Below are 24,681 nucleotides of genomic sequence, written 5' to 3' on the forward strand. Positions count from 1 at the left end.
GAAAAGATATTTCACTGACTACAAAACTGAAGTTCTACAGAGCCATTGTGCTGTCCTCATTGTTCTATGCCTGTGAAACACAAACAGTCTACCAGTGTCATGCCAGGAAACTGAACTGATTTTATATGAACTGTCTTACAAAGATTCTGAATATCACCTGGCAGGATAAGGTATAAGACACTGAGATCCTTGCTCCAACTAAACTGCTAGGCATTCAAATTATGCTTCAGAGAGCACAACTCCAATGGACTGGCCAAGTTGTTTTAATGTAAAATTTACACTTGCCAAAAAGACTATTTTATGGAGAACTCACATGGAGCAGGCGATCACATGGTGGTCAGAAGAAATGATAAAAGGACACTCTCAAGGTCTCTCTTAAGAACTTTGGATTTGATTGTGCAACATGGGAGACACTGGCACAGGACCACACAGCATGGCTTGCCCACATCAGAAAAGGTGCTGTGCTCTATGAGCAAAGCAGAATTGAAATGGCACAAAGGAAATGTAGGATGTACAAATTTGGAGTAACCATCCTAAATATTCACACCCCAATCTGTGGTACAGCATTCCGAGATAATATTACTCTGATAAGCCACAGTCACACACATTGAAACTTCACTTTATCATGATGGTTTCATTTTGGTCCTCTTCAAGAAAGAAGGACAACAACCAATACACTATAACAATTAGTGCATACAGATTCAGAACTGAGAGTTTCATTGACTATGATGCTTTTTATCAAAATGCAATTATCCTGTTTATCTCTGTTAATTAAATCTATTTTAGTCATCTTTGTCTTAGAATATAATTGCTACTGCTGCCTTTTTTTGTATCAGCTGAATCAGAGTTTACTAGAAAGAGTATAAACAGAAAGAAAAACATAGACAAATTTCATTAATGAATAAGGATGCAAAAATCCTAAACAAAAGTCTAGCTAAAAGATTGCAACAATGTATTACAAAGATTATACATTATGATCAAATGAGATTTATGTCAGGGATGCAGGAGTGATTTAATATAAGGAAAACTATTTATATAACTCCGTCAGTAACAAAAACAAAACAAATATATCAATAGATGCAGAAAAAGCTTTTGACAAAAACAGAACCCTTGTAAGTACTGGTATAAATGAATTTTTCTTTAAATCAATAAAAAAACATTTACCCCAAACCATCAACAAGCACCTTCCCAGTGATATTTGGTGTGAAACAAGAATGCCATTTCTAACAATTATTCAATATTATATTGGAAACTCTACCAATATAAATAAGAGAAGGAAAAGAAATTTAAGGAATCAGAAGAGGAAATTAGGTGAAAAACCTCTCACTTTTTACAGATGTTATTATTATATTTTTTTTGGAAAATCCAAGGGACTCAAAAAAAAGTTAGTTGAAACAATTAATAACTTTAGCAAAATACTAGGATATAAAGCAAATCTGCATAAATTGTCAACATTCTTGTGTATTACAAACAAAACTCGGCAAGGAGAGATAATAAAAAACATTCCATTTAAAATAATGCTAGACGGCATAAAATACCAGGAGTACACCTGCCAAAACAAACCCAGTAACCATATAAACAAAATTATAAAAATAAATTACATATCAAAGAGACTATACAAATGGGCAAAGGACTCACATGTACAAAAATGTTTAAAGCAACTCTTTTTGTGGTGGCAAAGAACTGGAAACTGAGGAGATGCCCATCAATTGGGGTATGGCTGAACAAGTTGGGGTATGTGAAAATAATGGAATACTATTGTGCTGTAAGAAATGAGGAGTATGTAGACTTCAGAAATACCTACAAAGACTTATATGAACTGATGCCATGTGAAGGGAGCAGAACCACGAGAATGTTATGCATAGTTATAGCCACATTGTATGATAACTAACTTTGACAGACTTGGCTCTTCTCAGCAATGTCAGGTTCTAAGACAAAAGGCTTATGATGGAAAATGATATCTAGATCCAGAGGAAGAATCTCAGAGCCTGAATGACGATCAAAACATACTATTTTGTCTCTCTTTTTTGTTTTGTTTTGTTTCTTCTTTCCTGTGATTCATTCCATTGGTTATAATTCTTCTTTACATGACTAATGTGAAAATATTTTTTAAAATGAATATATATGTAGAGTCTGTATCATATTGCATACTATCTTGGAAAGCATGGAAGGAAGGGATGGGGAGAACATTTAAAACATAAAATCTTCTGGAACTGAATTTATAAACTAAAATTTAATTATTAAAAAAATTCTATATAAATAAAAGCAGATTTAAATAATTAGAGACATAGTAATTATTTATGGTTAGGTAGGACCAATAAAATAAAAATAACAATTTTACCCAAATTGATTTATATATTCAACACTATCCCAATGAAATTATCAAAAAATGCTTAATTAAAGGATACAATTATAAAATTTATTTCAAAAACACAAAAAAGTCAGGAATATCAAAGGTAGTACTTTAAAAAATGTAAAGGAGTGAGATTTAGCAGTACTAGATCTTAAAGTAAATTATAAGACAGTAATTATCAAAACTATCTGGTCCTGCCTAAGAAATAGAAAGGTAGATCAATGGAATGGAGTAGACATACAATTTAGAGCAGCAAATAAACATAAGGGTCTTGTGTTTCTTGAGTGTAAAGAGTTAAGATTTTCTGATAAGAATGCAGTATTTGGTTTAAAAAAATGTTGGGAAAGCTTTAAAGCAGTGTGAAAGAAACTGGTCATGGACTCACACCGTTTGCCAAGATAAGGTCAAAATTGATACAGCATGTAGATCTAAAGAGAGATTTTACAAGAAAATTAGAAAAACATGGAACATATTATTATCAGACATGGATAAGTGAACAATTTATGAATAAATAAGAGAGAGAACACAAAGATAGTCATCAAATGACTAATTTTGATTGAATTAAATTAAAAAGATTTTGTACAAATAAAACCAAGATCAGAACGAAAGGAGAAAATTGGGAGAAAATTTTTATAAGCATCAGATAAAGGTCTAATATCTAAAATACATAAAGAAATTTTTTAAATCTATACAAATATGTCATTACTCAATTGATAAACATTCAAAGAATATGAACAGGGAGTTTTACAATAAAGAAATCAAAACAATTTTAATCATATAAAATACTCCAAATCATTATTGATTAGAGAAATGCAGATTAAAGCAACCTTGACATTTCATTTTATAGCTTACAGATTGACCAAAATGATAGAAGGGGAAAGTGACAAATGTTGGACAGGATAGGACAAAATTAATTCTTTGTTGGTGGAATTGTAAAGTGATCTAAGCATTTTGGGAAACAGTGCAGAATTATGCCCAAAGAGGTATTCAACTACTTATATATCTTTTGACCCAGAAGTAATTGATCTATTTCTGAAGACGATTAAGTAAAATGAAAACTAAAACAATCTGTATATTCTAAAATGTTTATGATAACTCTCTTTGTGGTGCCAAAGAACTAGAAATTGTGGGGATGTCCATCAATTGGGGAATGACTGCAGAAGTTATGGTATATGATTGTGATGGAATACCATTATGCCACAAGAAATGATGAACTAAGTGATTTTAGAAAAACAAGGAAAGACTTGAAGGAAGTAATGAAGAGCAAAATGAACAGAATTGTGACAACCGTGTGTACCTCAACAGCAATTATTCCTTTAAGAATGACTTTGACCAAACAAACTATTTGTCTATTATAAACACTCAAATTAACTATAAAGGACATATGAAGAAAGATGCTATTTGCAACCAGAGAAAGAACCAAGAAATAGAAATATGTATCAAAGAATTTTACTAATATGTGGATAAATACATATATATACATATAGATATATATACATGCACACATGTGTTTATATGTATAAACATATATGCTTGTATGTATATATACATATATATGTCTAATGGTAGCCATCTCTAGGGGAGGAAGGGGAGGAAAGGAAAAAAGGAAAGAAAAATGAATTTACATGATAATTTTCTTGTACATTTAAAAAATAACAAGTTGTGCATAGTAAAGTTGCAGTTTCATGTGGAGTCATCTTTTTTATTATAGTAGGTAATAGAAATGCTAGTTTTATTTCATAAATTAAAAATAAAATAAATGGAAACTGAAAAAAAATTAAACTGAGGAGGGAATTCTAAACTAACACTGAAGAACATTTGAGGGAAGAAGAATTTTCATTAATGTCTTTAAGCCTTATGGGTATGTTGTGAAAGGGGATATATCTTTCTGGAGATAAAGTGTGGTATTCATAGACCAAATTAGAATTTGAGCTACATTTTGTAAGATAAATACATTCTCCATAACTTTACAAAAATTTAATATTTCACATTAGAAATATTTTATTGCTATCTTTTGTTTTCAAAACACATTTATCAAGATATAATTTCTGTTTTAAACATGGAAATCTATCCTTTATGATGAAGAATGAAAAAGAAAAATAAAGTTTTGCAAAACAAATGTATCAAAAGATTCTGATGTTATAAGTAGCATCTCATATCCATAGTGCTCCATCTCTAAAAATGGAAAAGATAGAAATGAAAAGGAGTAAGGAACCCTTTTCCCCACTCAATCTATCCTGGATTGGTTGGCATGGTAAAATATTTAGATAAATTCAGGTTTGTTTTTTTAATTAGTATTGTCAAACTCAAATAGAAACACGGGTTACTAATCCAAACAGAAGGGTCCATGTGGACCATATATAGCTGAGTTTTAAAATGGAATATCATCTATGTTTTATTGCATTTTTCTTTATTTAATTAAATACTTGCAAATTATATTTTAATCTAATTGAGGATGCACTTTGGAGAATTATTGGTCATATGTGGCCTGCAGGTTATGTGTTTAACACCTCCACTGCACACTGCTCCTCATCACAGAAAGACATTACAAAGAGAGAGTTCAAGATCAACTTTGCAAAAATATTACAAGTCAAATTTATTTTTCCAGACTAAGAATGAATTCAGCACAGATTTTTTTTTTTTGTTAAAACTTCCTAATTTCTCAAACAGGTTTGGAGTATGAGAAATTTGAGTACTGCACAAGTCAGTTAGAAACAGACATAAAACAAAAGTCAAATTTATTTCTGAAAATGCCCTTCCTTGTCTACTATTCAGCAAGTCTTAAACATTTCTTAAGTCAGTATAACAAAGAAACAAATCAATCATATAAAGGAGGGTAGGAACAAGAGGAATTAAAAAGAAGACTGGGAAACTCCAAGACTGAGGCAGAAAAAAATAATGTAGCTAGAATCAAAGAACTTGCATTCAAATTTGATCTCTGTCACACATAACTTATGTCAATTTGAATAAATCAAAACCTCTGTCACATTTGAAAGAGACTTGTAAGAGGTTTTCTAACTCTCAACATATGATTCTAAGAGCAATGTTTGGATCACATTATAAAAAGGAAAGGGAAAATACTCATCCACAGAATTTTTTAATTAGTTAATTATTTTTTTGCTCTTCAACATTCACTCCCATAAGATTTTGAGTTCCAAACTTTCTCCCCATCTCTCCCCTCTGCCCACCCCAAAACAGCATGCATTCTGATTGCCACTTCCCCCAATCTACCATCCTTTCTATCATACCATTTCTCTTCTTTTATCCCCTTCCCCTCTATTATCTTGTAGGGCAAGAGAGATTTCTGTACCCCATTACATGTATATCGCATTTCCCTGTTGTATGTAAAAACAATTTCTAACATTTATTCTTAAAACTTTGAATTCCAACTTCTCTCCCATTCTCCTTCCCCATCCATCCCCAATGAGAAGGCAAGGAATGTGATATAGATTATACATGTGTAGTCATGCAAAATATATCCATAATAGCCATGCTGTGAAAGACTAACTATATTTCCCTCCATCCTATCCTGCTCCCCATTTATTTTATTCTCTTTTGACCCTGTCCCTTGTCAAAAGTTTTTACTTCTAATTATCCCCTCCTCTCCTTTGCCCTCCCTTTTATCATCCTCCCATGATCCACTTATCCTTTCCCCTTATTTCTTGTAGTGTAAGACAGATTTTTCATACCAATTTGAGTGTGCATGTTATTTTATCTTTAAGCCAAATCTGATAAGAGTAAGGCTCACTCTTTCCCTTTACTTCTCCTCTCTTCCCCTCCATTGAAAAAGCTTTTTCTTGCCTCTTGTATTGAGATAATTTGCCCCAATCTATTTCTCCTTTTTTCCTTCTCTCAATATATTACTCTCACCCCTTAATTTTACCAGATTTTATTTATATTTTTAATTTTATATTTTAATTTGTATAATTTTATTCATATTCAACTCACCCTGTGCCATATATATGTGTATATATATATATATACATATATATATGTATATATATATATACATATATATATGTATATATATATATACATATATATACACATATTAGGTATATATACATATATAGGTCTATATCTATATATTTCTTTACCTATATCTATCTATCTATGTATTTATCTATCATCTCTGCAACTACCCTAATACTGAGAAAAGTTCAATAGTTACAAACATTATCTTTCCATGTAGGCATATAAACGGTTCAAGTTTAGTAAGTCCCTTATGACTTGTCTTTCCTGTTTACTTTTTCATGCTTCTCTCAGTTCTTATATTTGAAAGTCAATTTTTCTATTCAGTTCTGGTCTTTTCATCAAGAATGCTTGACAGTCCTCTATTTCACTCAATGATGATTTTTCCCCTGAAGTATAATACTCATTTTTGTTGAGTAGATGAATCTTGTCTTTAATCCTAGTTCCTTTGTCCTCTGGAATGTCATGTTCCAAGCCCTCCAATCTCTTAATGCAGAAGCTGCTACATCTTGTGTTCCACTAGTTGTGTTTACAGAATACTTGAATTGTTTCTTTCTGGCTACTAGCAATATTTTCTCCTTGACCTAGGAGCTCTGGAATTTGCCTACAATATTCCTAGGAGTTTTCCTTTTGGGATCTCTATCAGGAGGCAATTTGTAATTTTTTTTCAATATCTATTTTTCCCTATGGTTCTAAAATATCAAGTTTTCCTTGATAATTACTTGAAAGATGATGTCTAGGCTCTTTTTGATAATGGCTTTCAGGTAATCCAATAATTTTTAAATTGTCTCCATTGGATTTATTTTTCAGCTCAGTTCTTTTTCCATTGTTATATTCCACATTGGCTTCTACTTTTTCATTCTTTTGGTTTTGTTTTATAGTTTCTTGCTTTTTCATAGAGTCATTAGTGTACATCTACTCCATTCTGATTTTTGAGAAATTATTTTCTTCAGTGAGCTTGTGAACCTCCTTTTCCATTTGACCAACCCTGCTTTTTGAGGTATTCTTCTCCTCATTGGCATTTTGGATCTCTTTTGCATTTAGGTTTCTCTGTTTTTAAGGTGTTATTTTCTTTAGCATTTTTGGGATCCTTTTAGCTAGCAGTTGACTCATTTTTCATTATTTTCTTGTATCTCTCTTATTTCTCTTCCAAATTTTTCCTCTACTTCTCTTTACTTGATTTTAAAAATCCTTTTTAGCTCTTCCATGGCCTGAGACAAATTAATATTTTTCTTGGAGAGTTTAGATATATGTCCTTTGATTTTGTTCATCTTCTGCTGGTTGTATATTTTGATCTTCCTTGTCAACAAATTAAGATTCTATAGTGTGATTATTTCCCCTGGTTTTGTTCAGTTCCCCAGCCAATTCTTTGACTTTTAGGCTCTTTGTCAAGGTACTTCTCTGCTTCCACTGAGAGTAGGAGGGATGTACTGTCAGCTACTAGATCTCCCCACAATCTGTGGGCCTAGAGTTCCAGAAATAGCCACTGATGCTGCCCTTACTACTGCTGGGGCTGTGATAGATTCCTCCACCCCTCCCTTGCCTGGTGCTTGGGCCAGACCATGTTAGTCTCTCTCACAGGTCCCACAGGTTTTTTTCTCTGACCTTCCAATTTTTCCTCACAGTTTTGGGGTTGTGATGTCTGTAAAGTGCCACAGGTACCAGTTATTCAGTCCCCCTGACACCTGTTCAGGTCCTGTCTCTGCTGTCATGGCCCATGCTGGACCGTGCTCTGCTCCCAACCTGGTGTGACAAACAGTTCCTGTCAACCTTCCAGGCTGTCCTATGCTGGGTATTTGCTTCACGTCATCATTCTGTGGTTTCTGCAACTCAAGAATTTGTTTAGAGTCATTTTTACAGTTATTTGGCTGGGTTTGGGGGGAGAGTTCTAGCCAAGTTCGTGATTTTACTGTATCATCTTAGATCAGCCCCCATCCACGGAAAATATAAAGGCCACTAACACTTGTTTCCCAACTGAAAACTTTTCTAATCCCCAATTTCAAACTACACTAAAATTCACTTCAAATACCTATTGACTCACTTGGTAATAGAAATAGGATCTAATGAGTAAAAGAAAGAAATTCAGGAATAATGAAAATCTCTAAATTAGTTTTGAGAATGACTCAATTATTTTTCCTATTGGGTCATTTATTATTGGGTTCTGAAAGTGGGATAAGGACAATAAAAAATAAACAATGTACTTAGAAAATAGCATATGAATAGAAAACAGAATGCTGACATGCCAAACAGAGTTTGATGTTTTAACATAGCAAGGGAGTTTTCAGGATGCCAATAACAAAGACAATGAAGCTTACATGCCAAGAAAGAATTCTATTCCAAAAAATCTTTTAACACCTATTATTAGAAATCTTTCTAAAATATAGTATTATACTTTCTTGGTTACAACTTCTTTTGGAGATATACCACAGTTTTATCATAATGGGTGTTTTAAGTAACATCCTGAGAGGTAGCATTCATAAAATGGAAACAATATTCAGCAAGGAATCAAGCTCTGTATTCCAGTTCTCACTCTGTCATTTTAATAATCTGTATAATACTAAATAAATCATTGTGTCTCTATGGCTTTAAACTTCCTCATATATAAAATGACATGAATGAAGAAAATGATCCCGAAGATGAATTCCATGATTAAGGTCCAAAGGTCCTATTTTTCATGGAAAATAATTAAAGCATTGCCATGGAAAATTGTCCATGACAGAAAGGACAGGATCTTTAAATTCTGAATGCAAATTTGTCTAACTCCATTTGAAATTAAAAAAAAAAATAATACCCACTCATTCAATTCCACAATTTCTGTTTGCAGTTCATTATTTCTTTGAGTTTTCAATGCCAAATAACCAATGTTTTCCCTACTTCTTATCCTCCAATATATTTCTCACTTCTCATTGTCCAGCAAAAGGAAATCAACAAATTTTTCCCAATTTGATTATTAAAGTTAAAACTTCTGCCTAAATAGTAGGTATTAATTCAACTCAACAATTATTCAGCACTTTCTGCACACTGAATCTTTTCATAGAACCTGGGAGAAACGTAATTTTTGTAATATATGGTACATGCCATCATGGTGATTTTCTCTAACATAAGAATATGATAAAGTCAAATAAATCATGTTTAACTTTATTGTATAATATGTAACCTAACATCTTATGGTAGAAACCTAACTTCCATAATGTAATAAAATCAGAAAATGTTATTTTACTTAGAATTATTAAATTAAGTATAAGTGGAAAGCAAAGCATAAATAGTTCACTGATCATTCTTCAGTGCTGCAGACATTAGCTATCATACTATTTTTTTCTTTCTTAAATTAATTTATTTTTAGTTTACAACATTCAATCCCACAAGCTTTTGAGTTCAAAATTTTCTCCCCTTACCTCCCCTCCTACTTACACCCCTCCCCAAGGTGGCAGGCAGCCTTGATACAAGCTCTACATAAATATTCACACTAAGCATATTTTTGCATTAGTCATATCATAGCATTTGGATCAGTTACATTCAATTCAACAAATATTGATTAAGTGTCTACTAAGTTGAATGCACTGTGCTTTCTACTTAAATCTATTTCAGAGAAATCAACTCCCAGGCAAGGTATAATTATATTTAATTAATTTAATTTCTTTTTTAATTAATTTATTAAATTATTAAATGAATTTTCTTTTTAAAAATATATATTCAAATATATAATTGATTTATTTTCAGTCCTCAACATTCACTTCCATAAGAATTTGAACTCAAAAATTTCTCTCCACCTCTCCCCACCCATACCCCAGGAGAGCATGCACCCCATCCACCCCTTCCTCCAGTCTGTCCTCCGTTCTATTACCCAGGCTTCTTCCATCCCCTTTTCCCTCTATTTTTCTGTAGGGTAAAATAGATTTCTATACTACATTGCTTGTATATCTTAATTTCCAGTTGCATGCTAAAACAATTTTTAACCTTCATTATTAAAGCGTTGAGTTTCATATTCTCTGCTTCCCTCCCTATCCACCCTCATTGGGAAAAAAAGTAATTCAATATAGGTCATACACTTCTATAATAGTTATGTTGTAAAAGACTAATCTCTGTCCTCTCCTGCCCTCAATTTATTCCATTCTCTCCCTTGACCTGTTATCCCACAATAGTGTTTGCTTCTGATTATCCCTTTACCCAATTTATCTCCTTCCCCCTTGCCTTTGTGCAGGGCAAAATAGACTTCCATATTCAATTGAGTTTGTATTATTCTTCCTTAAGTCAAATCCCATGAGAGTAAGGCTCCCTTATTTCCTTTCATCTTCCCTGTCTTCTCCATCCATTGTAAAAGCTCTTTCTTCCCTCTTTTATGCGAGATGATTTGCTACATTTTACTTCTCCCTTTCCCTTAATCCTGGTTCATTCCATTCAATAGTAAATGTTATTTTTTTAGGTATTCTCCCTTCATATTCAGATCACACTGTGCCCTCTGTATGTGTATATGTATGTATGTGCATATATGTATGCATATATGTATGTACATACATGCACATATACATACATATAGATACACATACATACACCCATGTACATATACATACCTACACATTTATAATACACACAAACATATATACCCACACACATTTACATATATATTCCCTCTAAGTACCCTAATTTTGGAAAGGTCTCATGACTTACAAATAACATCTTTCCATGTAGGAACAGAAGCAGTTCAACTTTAATGAGTTCCTTAAGGCTGCTCTTTCCCATTGACCTTTTCATATTTCTCTTTGTTCTTTAATTTGAAAGTCAAGTTTTCTATTCCGCTCTGATCTTTTCAACAAGAATGCTTGGAAGTTATCTATTTCATTGAAATTCCATTTTTTCCCCTGAAGTATTATACTCAGTTTTGTTGGGTAGGTGTTTTTGTTTTAATCCTATATCCTTTGACCTCTAGAACGTCATATTCCAAGCCCTTTGATCCCTTAGTGTAGAAGCTGCTAAGTCCTGTGTTATTATGATTGTATTTTCACAATACTTTAATTGTTTCTTTCTGGCTGCTTGTAATATTTTCTCCTTGACCTGGGAACTCTGGAATTTGGCTACCATATTGCCAGGAGTTTTCTTTTTTGTGTCTCTTTCAGGAGATGATGAGTGAATTTCTTTCATTTCTATCTTAACCTCTGGTTCTAGAATATCAGAGCAGTTCTCCTTGATAATTTCTTGGAAGATGATGTCTAGGCTCTTTTTTTATCATGACTTTCAGGTGGATTAATAATTTTTAAACTATCTCTCCTGGATCTATTTTCCATGTCAGTTGTTTTTCCAATGAGTTATTTCACATTATCTTCTATTTTTTCATTCTTTTGATTTAGATTTAAAATTTCTTAGTTTCTTATAAGGTCATTAGCTTCCATTTGCTTCATTCTAATTTTTAAAGAACTATTTTCTTCAGTGAGCTTTTGAATCTCCTTTTCCATTTGACCAGTTCTGTTTTTTAAAGCATTCTTCTCCTCATTGGTTTTTGGACTTCTTTTGCCATTTGGGTTAGTCAATTTTTAAAGCTGTTATTTTCTTCAGCATTTTAGGAGTCTCCTTTAGCGAGCTGTTGACTTGCTTTTCATGATTTTCTTGCATCTCTCTCATTTCTCTTCCCAATTTTTTCTTCATCTCTTTTACTTGATTTTCAAAGTCATTTTTGAGTTCTTCCACAACCTGAGACCATTGCATACTTTTTTGGAAGTTTTGGGTGTAGAAGTCTTGACTTTTATGCCTTCCTCTGATGGTATACTTTTTTATTCCTCATATAAAAGAATGGAGGAAAATACCTTTTCACCAAGAAAGTAACCTTCTATAGTCTTATTTCCCCCCTTTTTTTGTGAATTTTCCCAACCAGTTCATTGACTTTTGAGTCCTTTGTCAATTGGGGGATATACCACCCTAGACTTCAGAGGTTTTTGGCAGCTGTTCTCTGAGATATCTCTAGGGACATGTAAGGTCTCAGTTCCTCCAAGGTGGCACAATCAAGGAAGAGGAGTTTACTCCTCTCCTGGCCTGAACTCTCATCTGTGAGCAACCAAAAGCACTCTTTTCTTGCTTGAAACAGCGAGTAGTGTTCCCTCTCCACAGCCACCACCAGCTCCATCACACCAGGGCCAGTGCTCCTCTTCACCCCAGGTCTACCACTCAGGGTTGAGATGCAGATCACTTCCTTGATTCCCTGAGGGTCTTTAGACTGAGGGCTCCAAAAGTAGATGCTGCTTCCTCACTGGATGCCACTTCCCTGGGTACAGGCATGAAGCCTGACCATGCTCTTCTCTCACGCAGGTGAAAAGGCTTTCTTACTGACCTTTGAAGCTGTCTTTGACATTTATAAGTTGAGAAATCTGGGAACCACAGTTGCTACCCATGATTCCCTGACCTGAAGCCTGCTCCAGTCCTGTACTTGCTGTGTGGCCCAAGCTGGGCTGAGCTCAGCCCTGAGCCCAGTGTGGTAGATTCTTCTGGTCAGTCTTCCTGGTTGTCTTCAGCTGGAAATCTGTTTCACGCTCTCATTTTGTGGCTTCTGCTGTTCTGGAATTTGTTTAGAGTCATTTTTTACAGGTATTTTATCGGTTTTGGGGAGAGAGCTAGAGTAGATCTGTCATTCTACTGCACCATCTTGACTCTGCCTCCTTCAGTTAATTTAATTTTAAAAAATAAATTTGAAAATCATTATAGCTAACAATATTCCAATGTCTTAAAACTTCACTAATGTCATAATTAATAAAAACTGTTCATTATAAAATATTTTGAAACTCAAGCTTTCATATCTTTAAAGAAAGAAACTTAATGAGCCTCCCTTCCAATGAGCCTCCCTTCCAGGACCCAAGTTGCTAGAGTAGTTAGTAAATTTTTGTGACTCTTCCATACTGGGTTCCAAAAAAATAGTGCCCCAGGAAAAATGTTGGAACAGCTGAGCCATCAGAAGAATGGGGTGAAGCAATCTACCCCCGAAACTTGGAGGACTAGGAAGAAAGGCTTATCTCACTCAGGTAAAATGGGAGTGCATTCAAAGATAGAAAGTGTCTTAGCAAGCCAGCAGCAAGTCCCATATCAGCAAATTAGCAGGAGATCCTGAGCCCCTGTAGAATAGGCAATCAGCAACATTAGGGTTCCCCGTATGACAACCTGCCCAAGAGAATAGATAGGTGGACCCCCATATGCTTCAGTTTAGCCCTGGGTAGGCATCCCCCAGCAGCCAGATATCCATATGCTTCAGGCAGACAGCAAATAGTAGTTCACTCTCACTCTTTCTTATTGACCTCTAAAAACCCAGAAAATATCACCCCAGGAAAAATCCTGGAAAGGAAAGGTAGGGGGCATGAGTCTTTTAGCCCAGGAGGCTTGGGGGATTAATGGCAAAGGTCACTCTCAATCTGGTGGAAGGAAATCAGTATGGGACAGGAGGCATCCCAGCAAGTCAGAATCTAGTCTCACCCCAGGAAAGCAGAGGGACATCCTGAGCTCCAAGGTGGTGAAGTAGGCAAGCACCAGCACCAGGATTCCAACATTCCTTTGCACAGCCAAGGGAATGATCATACTTCACAAAAATTCACAAAACCACCACAAAACCGCAGCACCATCAGGGTGATATCCTCCAGCAGTCAAACCTTCCCAGTGTTTTAGTTCAGCTCTGGGGGAGTAATCATCCTCCAGGAACCAGACTACATCTGTACCCTGAGAACTTCAGTGTCACCCCTGGGGAAGTGGAGAGAAATGGCATCTGGCCTCAGCACATGGCAACCACCATCACTAGACCCCAGCTCAGCACTGGTTCAACCCTCAGATCCCTACAGCCTCTAGCAGCAAGCACATCAGGTCTCAGTACACAAAGTCAGTGATCAGGACCATGGTCCCCAACAGAAGAAGTTTGGGACAGGTCCCCTTTTCTCCAGCAAGACAATTCAGTCTTACAAATCAGGAAATAGGGAAACATCATGAGCAAAATGCAGAAACTGACACTGACTATAGATTCTATCTATGGGGACAAGGAAGATCAAAATACAAATTCAGAAGAGGACAGCATTGTCAATATACTCACATTCAAAACCTCAAAGGGAAATATGAACTTGTCTTAAGCTCACAAAACCTGAGCTCAAGAAGAATTTTAAAAGACAAATAAGAGAGGTAGAAGAAAAATTGAAAAAAGAAATGAGAGATATGCATGAGAGAGTCAGCAGCTTGGAAAAGGAGAAGCAAAAATAGACTATAGAAAACAATTCCTTAAAAATGCAGTTGGCCAAATTTTGGGGTGGGAGGAGGATACTGAAGTAAACAACTCCTTAAAAAGTAGAATTGGCCAAATAAAAAAGAGGCACAAAAACTCAGTGAAGAAAAGAACTCCTTAAAGAGTGGAATTGACCATATGGAAAGGAAGTACAAAAGTTAACTGAGGAAAACAATTGTTAAATATTAGAATTGGGCAAGTGGAAGCTAATGATTCTATGAGACAAAAATCAGTCAAACAAGATCAAGAGAATGAAAAAAATAGAAGAAAACAAAATACTTCATTGGAAACACAAATTACCTGGAAAATAGATCCAGGGAAGATAATTTAAGAATTATTGTTCTAAGTGAAAGGCCCAATCTCAAAAAGGACCTGGACAATATTTTTCAAGAAATCATCAAGGAAAACTGCCCTGAGGTCCTCCAACCAGAGGGCAAAATAGTCTTCAAAAGAATCCACTGACCACCTCCTGAAAAAGATCCCAATTTGAAAATGTCAAGGAATGTTATAGCCAAATTTCAGAATCATCAGAGTAAGGAGAAAATACTTCAACAACCAGAAAGAAACAATTCAATAATCATCGAACCAGTCAGGATTATGCAGGACCTTGCAAGCTCGTATATTAATAGATCAGATGGCATGGAATATGATATTCCATAAGGCAAAGGAGTTTGAACTACAACCAAGGACCAACTACCAAGCGAATTTGAGCATAATCGTTCAGGGGAGGAAATGGACATTCAATGAAATAAGGAACTTTCAAACCTTCCTGATAAAAAGACCAGAACTCAATAGGAAATTTGATTTTCAAATACAAAATTAAAAAGAGGCACAAGAAGGTAAACAGGAAAGAAAAACAATGTTATGTCACAAGGGCAAAATTGTTTACATCCCTACAAGAGATGATGATACTTCTAACTTTTAAGAACTCTGACATGTACAAGGGGGTATACATAGACATAGGTCATGAATATGTTGACTAATGTGGTGATAAAATAATCTATTTAAGAGATGATAAGGGGTTTTACTGAGAGAAGAGGAAAGGAGGAGGCAGAAAATGGTATATCACATGAAGAGGTACAGTACAGAGAAAGAAGGGAGGGAGGTGAGCATTATTTGAACCTTACTTTCAATGGATTTCGTTCAAAGAGGGAATAACATACCATTCAATTGAGTATAGAAATCAATCTTCACCTATAGTTGCCAGGCCTAGAGGCCTGCGGGCTACCCGAGTCTTCTTACCTCACCTCCTGAGGTCTTCGGCTGGCCAAGCCGGATGCTCGTATGAGAGAAAGGACGTTCCAGAGTCGAACAAGGGTTGAGCTTTATTCAGGGTTCTGGTTACAAGTGCAGGGGAATTCTTCCTTAGGAGGGAGCGAAGAATCTCCCAAGGAGGCAAAGATCTTACAATAAGAGATTGGAAGCAGAAGTGTAAGTGGGGAGAGAGGGGGAGGGGAGAGAGGAGAGAGGAAAAGCGGAGCCTTCTGTCCACACACGTGGCCCCTCCGCCCAAGAGCGCTTTCAGGCTTTCCTGATCCTACTTAAGCTCTCCAGCCGTATAGTTTGCATCTGAATACCGTGCTGTTAGATAACAATAGTGTGCCCAGATCCGGGACAATCTCGAGGGCGGGGAGAGCTCTCTCCCATCACGTTTCTCACGGGAAGAGGCGGAAATGCATGAGATAGCTCGGTTCACCTCGATTCCCAGTCGTTTCCTGGGGGGTCTCGTGAGAACTCTAAGATTTAGAAGTTCCCACCTTTACCCGCCCGAGACTGTCCACCTGGAATTGAGCTTCCATCCCCAGCATATAGTAAGTAGGAGGGGAAAAGGGAAAGAAAAGGGAACGGGGCTGATATAGGGGAGGTGGAGGCCAGAAGCAAAATACTGATGAGAAAGGAAAAGGAAAAAGGAAAGCATAAACAGAGGCAAAAATAGGAAGGAAAGGCAATGTTATTAATCATAACTGTGAATGGAAATAGGATTAGCTCTCCCATAAAACAGAAGTGGATGGCAGAGTGGGTTGAAAACCATAATTTCACAATATATTGTTTAAAAGAAACACATTTGAAGTAGAGACATACACACAGAGTAAAGGTAAAAGACTGGAATAGAATATATTATGCTTCAGCTGAAGTAAAAAAAAAAAACAGGGTTAGAAAACCTGATCTTAGACAAATCAAAATAAAAAATAGATCTAATGAGATAAGGAAGGAAACTACATCCTGCTAATGGGTGACATAGAAAATGAAGTAATATCAACATGAAACATAAATGAACCAAGAGATATAGCATCCAAATTCTTAGAGATGTTAAAGGAGTTACAAGGAGAAATACACAGAAAACTACACAAGTGTGTGAACTCAACCTCCCCCTCTCAGAACTAGATAAATCTATCCACAAAATAAACAAAAAAGAACTGAAGGAGGTGAATAAATTTTTAGAAAATCTAAATATGGTAGACTTCTGTAGACAATTGAACAGAGTTAAAAGGAATAAATCTTTTCTCAGTGGTACATGGCACTTACAAAAAAATCAACAATGTACTAGGGAATAAATCCTCACAATACAATGCAGAAAGGCAGAAATATTAAATGCTCCCTTCTCAGACCATGATCCAAAAAAAAATTGCGTGTAATAACATGCCATAGAAAGACAGATTAAACAACAATTGAAAAATAAATAATCTAATCCTAAAGAATGAATGGGTCAAAGAACAAATCATAAAACCAATCAATAGCTTCATCCAAGAGAATAACACTAATGAGACAACATAGGAAAACTTTTGGGATGCAGCCAAAGCAGTTGTTAGGGGAAATTTTAAATCTCTAATTGTATACAGAAATAAAATAGAGGAAGAAACTTAATGGCATAATGGTTTGCACCTAGGCATTGCATGACAATCCATAAAATTAACTCTTTTTTGTTATTTATTGAAAATTCCATTTTAAAGATAAAAATTGGCATGATTCAAATTGGATTAAGGAAATGCACACTTAGTCTTTTACCATTCTGAAAAATTTGAAATCATGCATGAAATTCTTTTGAATTACATTGCATATCATCATAGAAGTCAAAATAACTTAAAATAAATTTAATAGCATAATAAAGCTATTTAGGAACTCCATATTTTATCTGAACCGTTAGTATCTTCAACACAGGACTGAAATAAAAGCTACTCTTAAAAAGAAAAATGACAGTTAAGGATCACCAGAGCACTTTGGAACATTTTGAATTCCAGATGAAGGAAAGCAAAATGATTATAAAATGAAAAGGGTCTGGTGGTGAGGAAGGGTAGAAGTCATTGCATGGAGTATTGAGCTCTTTTAAATTGTGAATATTAAATGTTTTATTCTTGCTTATTATTGTTCTTGGGGAAATTTTTCTGCATGTGCTGTCTCATCCCTCTGCCAGGAATATAACTTCTTTGAAGGCAGTGACTCTGTTAGATATATTTCCATGTACAACAGATAGTGAAATATTTAATGCATAGAGAATCTTCTAAAATGATATAAATATTAACTAAAAAGAAATCTTTGCTATTCAGTTAGTAACCTTTACAATGAGAAGCTCATTCTTGAACTAATCAGTACACCAATCAAATTAGGTGCTACAACTATAATTCTTTTGTATTACCATTCAGAAACTGTAGCTTTATCCTGTCCTTTCTGACAACAGTTAATGTAGGAGTTCTCAAATAACCATTCATGCACTAAGGAAAATGCAGCTATGCCATTACCCAGTCATATAGCCTTTGAACAAAATTATTTCTTTGTCATAATTAGCAGCAAAGTTCATGCTGATGTGTATTCCTAATACTCTAAAATTTTGACTGTAAAGTAGCTGCACTAGTGGTGGTAGTATAGTAGTACATAGATTAGGATATTTAGAAGACCAGAGAGTTGATGATGTTTCCAGCCACAACTTTATATAAAGATGAAAGCTGTGGATTGAAATTAGAATTCATCTAAAATTGAAGTCATCTTTTCCTTGAAATTCACTTCTCTTCCTAATATCTCTATCTCTCAATGTATCCATCATTGTGTCATTAAATGCTAATAATATTTCACACATCCAACCAGCTACCAAGTCCTGCCAATGTTATATATGTCAGCTCTTCTCATCCTCCTTTTCCTTGCTCACTATTACAATACCTTTTATTTCACAAAAGTATACTAAGTGGCCTCCCTTTAGCTCTTCTCTACTGTTTTTTTAAATTTATTTTTCATTTTTAACACTTCATGTCACATAAAACAATTCCAACTTTTGGTCAGGTGATACTTCTTTTAAAGCATTTAAAATAAACAAAAAAAAGAATATTTTTTAACATTAACCTACTAAGACACAAATAATAACTATGCATGCTAACTTCACAAGCATTTGACCTAATTGCCTCCACACTATTACTAAGAATTAAAGGACCATAGCTTATTGTTGTTGGTCTAAAGTCCTAAGCCTAATAGCTTAATTTTAGACTTAACCTCGGATGTTTCTCTACCAACAATCTATAATTTAATAGATCTGGTATTAAGCTTACATACCTTTTGACTATAGGAAATTGTCTTGAAGAGTAGTGACATTGCAGGGAAACAATATCTCACCAACTTCATATCATTTCCAGGCAGGAAGAGATTGTCCACTGGCATTCAGTCAGGCTTAAAGTCTTCCAGGTGTCAGTGTGGAAATTGAGGCAGGAGAATCCTACCTCAGCCCAGGCTAAGTGGCCGCTCTCCCACCCTTCCCATGAGATTGCCTTTTTCAGTTCATACCTGCATCTCACAGGCTTACTGGCATCCTGGATTAGAGGGCCAGACCACCTTTCTTGCTATCCATACCTGGAGTTAGACTCAGAAGAACAGTGAGTTAATAGTCCCACAGGATCTTAAAATAGCAAGTTCTAATAACCATGTTTCAGATATGACTATAATTTCATATTGGCTAAGTAACATCTTTTGAGGCAAGTCTTAAGTGGCTTACATGCGTTTTTATACCTGTTCTAGTTCCTGACTAAATAGCAATCATAAAATCAAATTTACCATTAAAACCTTAACTTTTCCATCAGTGCCAAATTTTACTGGAGGCTACCTGCCTCTAGGAAACTTAGACTAAAATTCTTTTCCCCAAACTAAAGATGTTTCTGATTTAGTCTCAGTAATTAATTCAGTCAGTTGTTTTAATACTAACTGCTTTTACATCACTTTGTAACATGTCCAATTTTTCTCCCCATGTCTCCCCTCCTCTCACCCCCTAAACCCTTACATTCTGATTACCCCTTCCATCATTGTGTACTCCCTTCTATCACACCCCACCCTTCCCTCATCCCCATCTTCTCTCTTTTCTTGTAGGGCAAGATAAATTTCTATACCACATTACCTGTGTTTCTTATTTCCCAGTTATATGCAATAATAATTCTCAACATTTGTTTCTAATACTTTGAATTCCAATTTTTCTCCCTCCCTCCTTCCCTACCCATCCCCACTGAGAAGGCAAGTAATTCAATACACACTAAATATGTGTCACTTTGCAAAAGACTTCCATAATAATCATGTTATGTAATACTAACTATATTGCCCTCTATCCTACTCTATCCCCTCTTATATTTTTATTCCTTCATTTGAACTTGTCACTTCCCAAATGTGTTCATTTCTAGTTACTCCTTTCTCTCATTTGCCCTCCCTTTTATCATTCCCCTCACTCCACTTGTCACCTCCTCCCTTACTTTCCTGTAGTGTAACATAGATTTTCATACCAAATTTATTGAGCATGTTATTCCCTCCTTAAGACATATGTGGAGAGAGTAGCTTCACTTATCCCCTCTCTCCTTCTCTCTTTGCTCCTCCATTGAATGAGAATTTTCTTATCTCTTTTATGAGTTATAGCCTGACCCATTCCATTTCTCCTTTTCTACTTTCAGTATTTTCCTCCCTCACTTGTTAATTTTTATTTCATATTTTTGTTGATATCATCTCTTCTGATTCATCACAGCCTGTACTGTCTGTGTATGTGTGCGTATGTGTGTGCATGTGTGTGTGTGTATGTACAATTCCTCCACCTACCCAAATACTGAGAAAAGTCTCAAGAGTTATAAATATTTTCTTTCTCTGTAGGAATGTAAACAGCTCAGTTTTAGAAAGTCTTTTATGAATTCTCTTTTTTGTTTACCTTTTCATGCTTCTCTTGATTCTTGTGTTTGAAAGTCAAATTTTCTCTGCAGTTCTGGACTTTTCTTCATGAATGATTGAAAGCCCTCTATATCATTGAATGACCATTTATTCCCTTAAAGTATTATACTCAGTTTTGCTGGGTAGGTGATTCTTGGTTTTAATCCCAGTTCCTTTGACTTCTGGAATATCCTATTCAAAACCCTTCAACTGCTTAATGTTAAAGCTGCCAGATCCTATGTTATCTTGATTGTATTTCCACAATACTCAAATCATTTCTTTTTAGGTGCTTGCAGTATTTTCTCCTTGACCTGGGAACTCTGAAATTTGGCCACAATGTTCCTAGGAGTTTCTCTTTTTGGATCTCTTTCAGGAGGGGGTCGGTAGATCCTTTCAATATTTATTTTGTCCTCTGGTTCTAGAATATCAGGACAGTTTTCCTTGAAAATTTCATGGAAGATAATGTCTAAGCTCTTTTTTTTGATCATGGCTTTCAGGTAGTCCCATATTTTTTAAATTTTTTTCTCCTGGATCTATTTTCCAGGTCAGTTGTTTCTCCAGTGAGATATTTCACATTATCTTCTAATTTTCAAACTTTTGGTTTTGTTTTTTGACTATTTGGTTTATTTCATAGTCATTCATTTTCCTGAACTCAATTCTCTCTTTCAAAGAACTGTTTTGTTCAGTGAGCTTTTGAACCTTTTCCTCCATTTGGCTAGTTCTGCTTTTTAAAGCCTCCTTCTCTCACTGGCATTTTAGACCTTTTTTTTTCCAACTGAGTTAGCCTCTTTTTAAAGATGTTGTTTTCCTTAGCATTTTTTTGGCTCTCCTTTAGCAAGAGGCTAACTTGCTTTTCAAGCTCTTCTCTTGCCTGAGTCCAATTTAAGTTTACTTTGGAGACCCTGGAGACAGAGGCCTTGACTTCCTGTGACAGTATGCCTTGACCTTCCTCATCTAAAAGGATGGGAGCAGACACTTTTTCAGCAAGAAAGTAACCTTCTATGGTCTTATTTTTTCCCTTTTATGGGCATTTTCCCACCCAGTTACTTGACTTCTGAATCCTTTGTCAAGAGAATGGTCCTATTGTCTCCCCAGTGACATGTTCAAGGCTGAGATTTGACTCAGATACTTGATTCCCTGGAGCTTTTGGTGGGGACCATCACTCAGGGCTGAGGTTTAGATTAGCTATTCCCTACTACCAGAGACTTTAAGCTGAGCTGCTTGGACAATGGACTCAGGTTGCTTCTTGGGCACAGTAGCTGCCTGCAGTCTGCTGCCACCACCTCTGCCATTGCCTGGGGCTATTGCTAGAGGAACCCTGTTCCCCTCTCACCCAGCTGGGAAAGCTCACCCACATTGACCTTTGGAGCTTTCTTTGTTACTTGTAGGTTGAGGTATCTGGGACCCTCCCTACTGGGAACTCTGCCCTGGATATCTGTTCACGTCTGTTCCTCCCAGTGCTGTGTGGCCAGGGCTGGGCTCTGCTCTGCTCAGTATCCCATGAGATAGACTTTTCCTGTTGGTCTTCCAGGTTACCTTTGGCTGCAAACCTCTTTTGCTCTGTTGTTCTGTGACTTCTGCTGCTCTAGAATTTGTTTTAGAGTTATTTTTTACAGGCATTTTGTGAGCTGTGGGGTAAGCTCTAGAGTACATGCATCTTTCTATTCTGCCATCTTGGCTCTGCCCTTCTTTTATCCTTTCTAATTTACAGAATCAGAAAATTTCAAAGTGGGATAGAAACTCAATGACTATAATATTCAATCCATACCTGAACATGAATTTCTTCCACAATATGTTAAACAAGTACTACTTAGACTTTGCTTTGAGGCCCTTCAATTAAGGAGAACATAGCATTTCTTAAAGGAATGCAACTCACTTTTAGATAGATCTAATTCTTAAGAAGTGTTCTTATATTTTAAGGACAAATGGTGCTTTGAAAATTCTACCCATTGTTCTTACCTGTATTTAATTCAATTCAGCAAGAAAAGCACTAACACCTTTGGTGCTTTTATACTAGGTGTTGAGGATACAGACAAAAATAGTCAACAATTTAGTTAATAAATATTTTAAGTACCTTCTGTTTGACATGACTTAAATTAAGTGCTGAGAATACAAATACTAATTAAAAGAGTTTCTGCCCTCAAAGGGCTTCCAATCAAATAGGGGAAGACAACATCCAAAAGGAAGTTGAAAAGGTGGGAGGAAATAACCAAATCAGGTCATGGTGGAGAAATCAAAGAAATCACAGAGTAATGCAGTCAGTTAATAAATGTTGAGATGTTTTGAGTTGAGTTCTCTCCTTAATTGAAGGTTATGTAATTCATGGCTCCTCCCTTCAATCAGAGAGACAGATGGTAGTGAAGAGGTAGACCAAGAATAATGGGACCTTGAAGGATTATTCTAATAATAAGTTTCATGTGGCATGATGGGGAAGTCAGAGAAGATCCAGAGCAGTACAGCCAAGTAAGAAATTAGGAGAAAGATAAATGTTCCTGTCCTCAAGTCGCTTCCATTCTATATAGTTCTCCTCTTATGAGCCAAATAGAGCAACTCTAATCCCTTTTCCATGTGATAACCATTCAAATACTTGAAGACATGTCTATCATCAAGATCATCACTCCTCTTATCATCCTCCCCCCACTCTTCATTTCTCCAGAGAAAACATCCTCAATCACTTTAATCATTGCTTGCTTACAACTGAACACAATATTCTATATGCATACTTGCTAGAACAAAGGACACTAAGAATATAAATCCTGGAAGTTATACTCTTAATTCAAATTATCTTTTGGGATACCATATAGTTTTACTTATATCATATTTTGGTTCACTGAAACTAACACAGCCTTTTCCAGACAAACTAATATCTAATCATACGTCTAACATACTTATAAAGTGAGTTTTTTTACTCAAAGCATAAGATCTTATTTTAATTCCTATTAACTTTAATGTTATTTGATTTCATTCAGTGTTCTAGTTTTTTGAAATCTGACTTGTCATCTAATATATGTTCTATTCCTATGAACTTGGAATCTAAAATTTTAATAAAGCATGCCAGGGATAACTTTATCCAAGTCACTGAAACAAAATACTAAACATAACATGGCTCAACAGAAATTCCGGAGGTATATCTAACTCTTAGTGATTCTTCACACCAGGACCTCCAGAGATCATATTCCCATGTTCTTAGAAACTTAATTCATTCAGATTAAGCATTGAGTATTATGGTTGAGCTATCTCAAATCATAGGTGAGTGAAAACCCACTATATTTAACTGTTATGGTCCTAGCATTGCATCTCACCTATCCATTCACCCAGAAACCAAGCCTTCTTAGAAGGAGCATTTTGTCATCTACCCCACTGGTAAAGGTATACACTCCTCATCCTCCCTGAGCCTTTCATCTTTTGCTGTTTTTGGGGAAATAGTAATCAAATCAGTGCTCCTATTGCTACTGGAAAGAGTCTACAATGACTGGGCTATGACTCCACTCAAAACCTCTGTGACTTTCCCGATGAAAATTTCCTTCCCTAGCCCTCATTCCCCTATATATGTTGTATCTTCTTATCAGAATATATAATCCATTTTATTGTCATTATTGAGCCATTTTGGTGATGTCTGACTTTCTATGACCCAATTTGGGGTTTTCTTGGCAATATATTGGACTGATTTACCATTTACTTCACTAGCTCATTTTACAGTTGAGGGACTAAGTGAAACAGAGTTAAGTGACTTGCCTAGAGGGACTAAGTGAAACAGAGTTAAGTGACTTGCCTAGGGTAACAGAGATAGTGTCTGAGGTCAGATTTGAACTCAGGTCCTCCTGACTCCAGGGCTGGCACTCTATCCACTGTGTAATCTCACTGCCCGGTATAAAATCCACGTGGACAGCAATTGTTTCATTTTTGTATTTTCATTCCTCTGCCAAGCTCATAGTGTACATTTAATAAATGTTCATTT

The 24,681-nt window shown here is 35.6% G+C and overlaps 1 protein-coding gene across 12 annotated transcripts in view; it reads right to left on the reverse strand.

The window, feature by feature from the left end:
- CCDC102B (coiled-coil domain containing 102B) overlaps nt 1-24,681 on the reverse strand; it is an 845,733-nt gene that overhangs the window by 313,971 nt on the left and 507,081 nt on the right. The gene's annotated exons all lie outside the window — the stretch shown is intronic.

The sequence above is a fragment of the Notamacropus eugenii genome, chromosome 4, assembly GCF_028372415.1.
Source record: "Notamacropus eugenii isolate mMacEug1 chromosome 4, mMacEug1.pri_v2, whole genome shotgun sequence".
In the NCBI taxonomy this organism is placed as follows: domain Eukaryota; kingdom Metazoa; phylum Chordata; class Mammalia; order Diprotodontia; family Macropodidae; genus Notamacropus; species Notamacropus eugenii.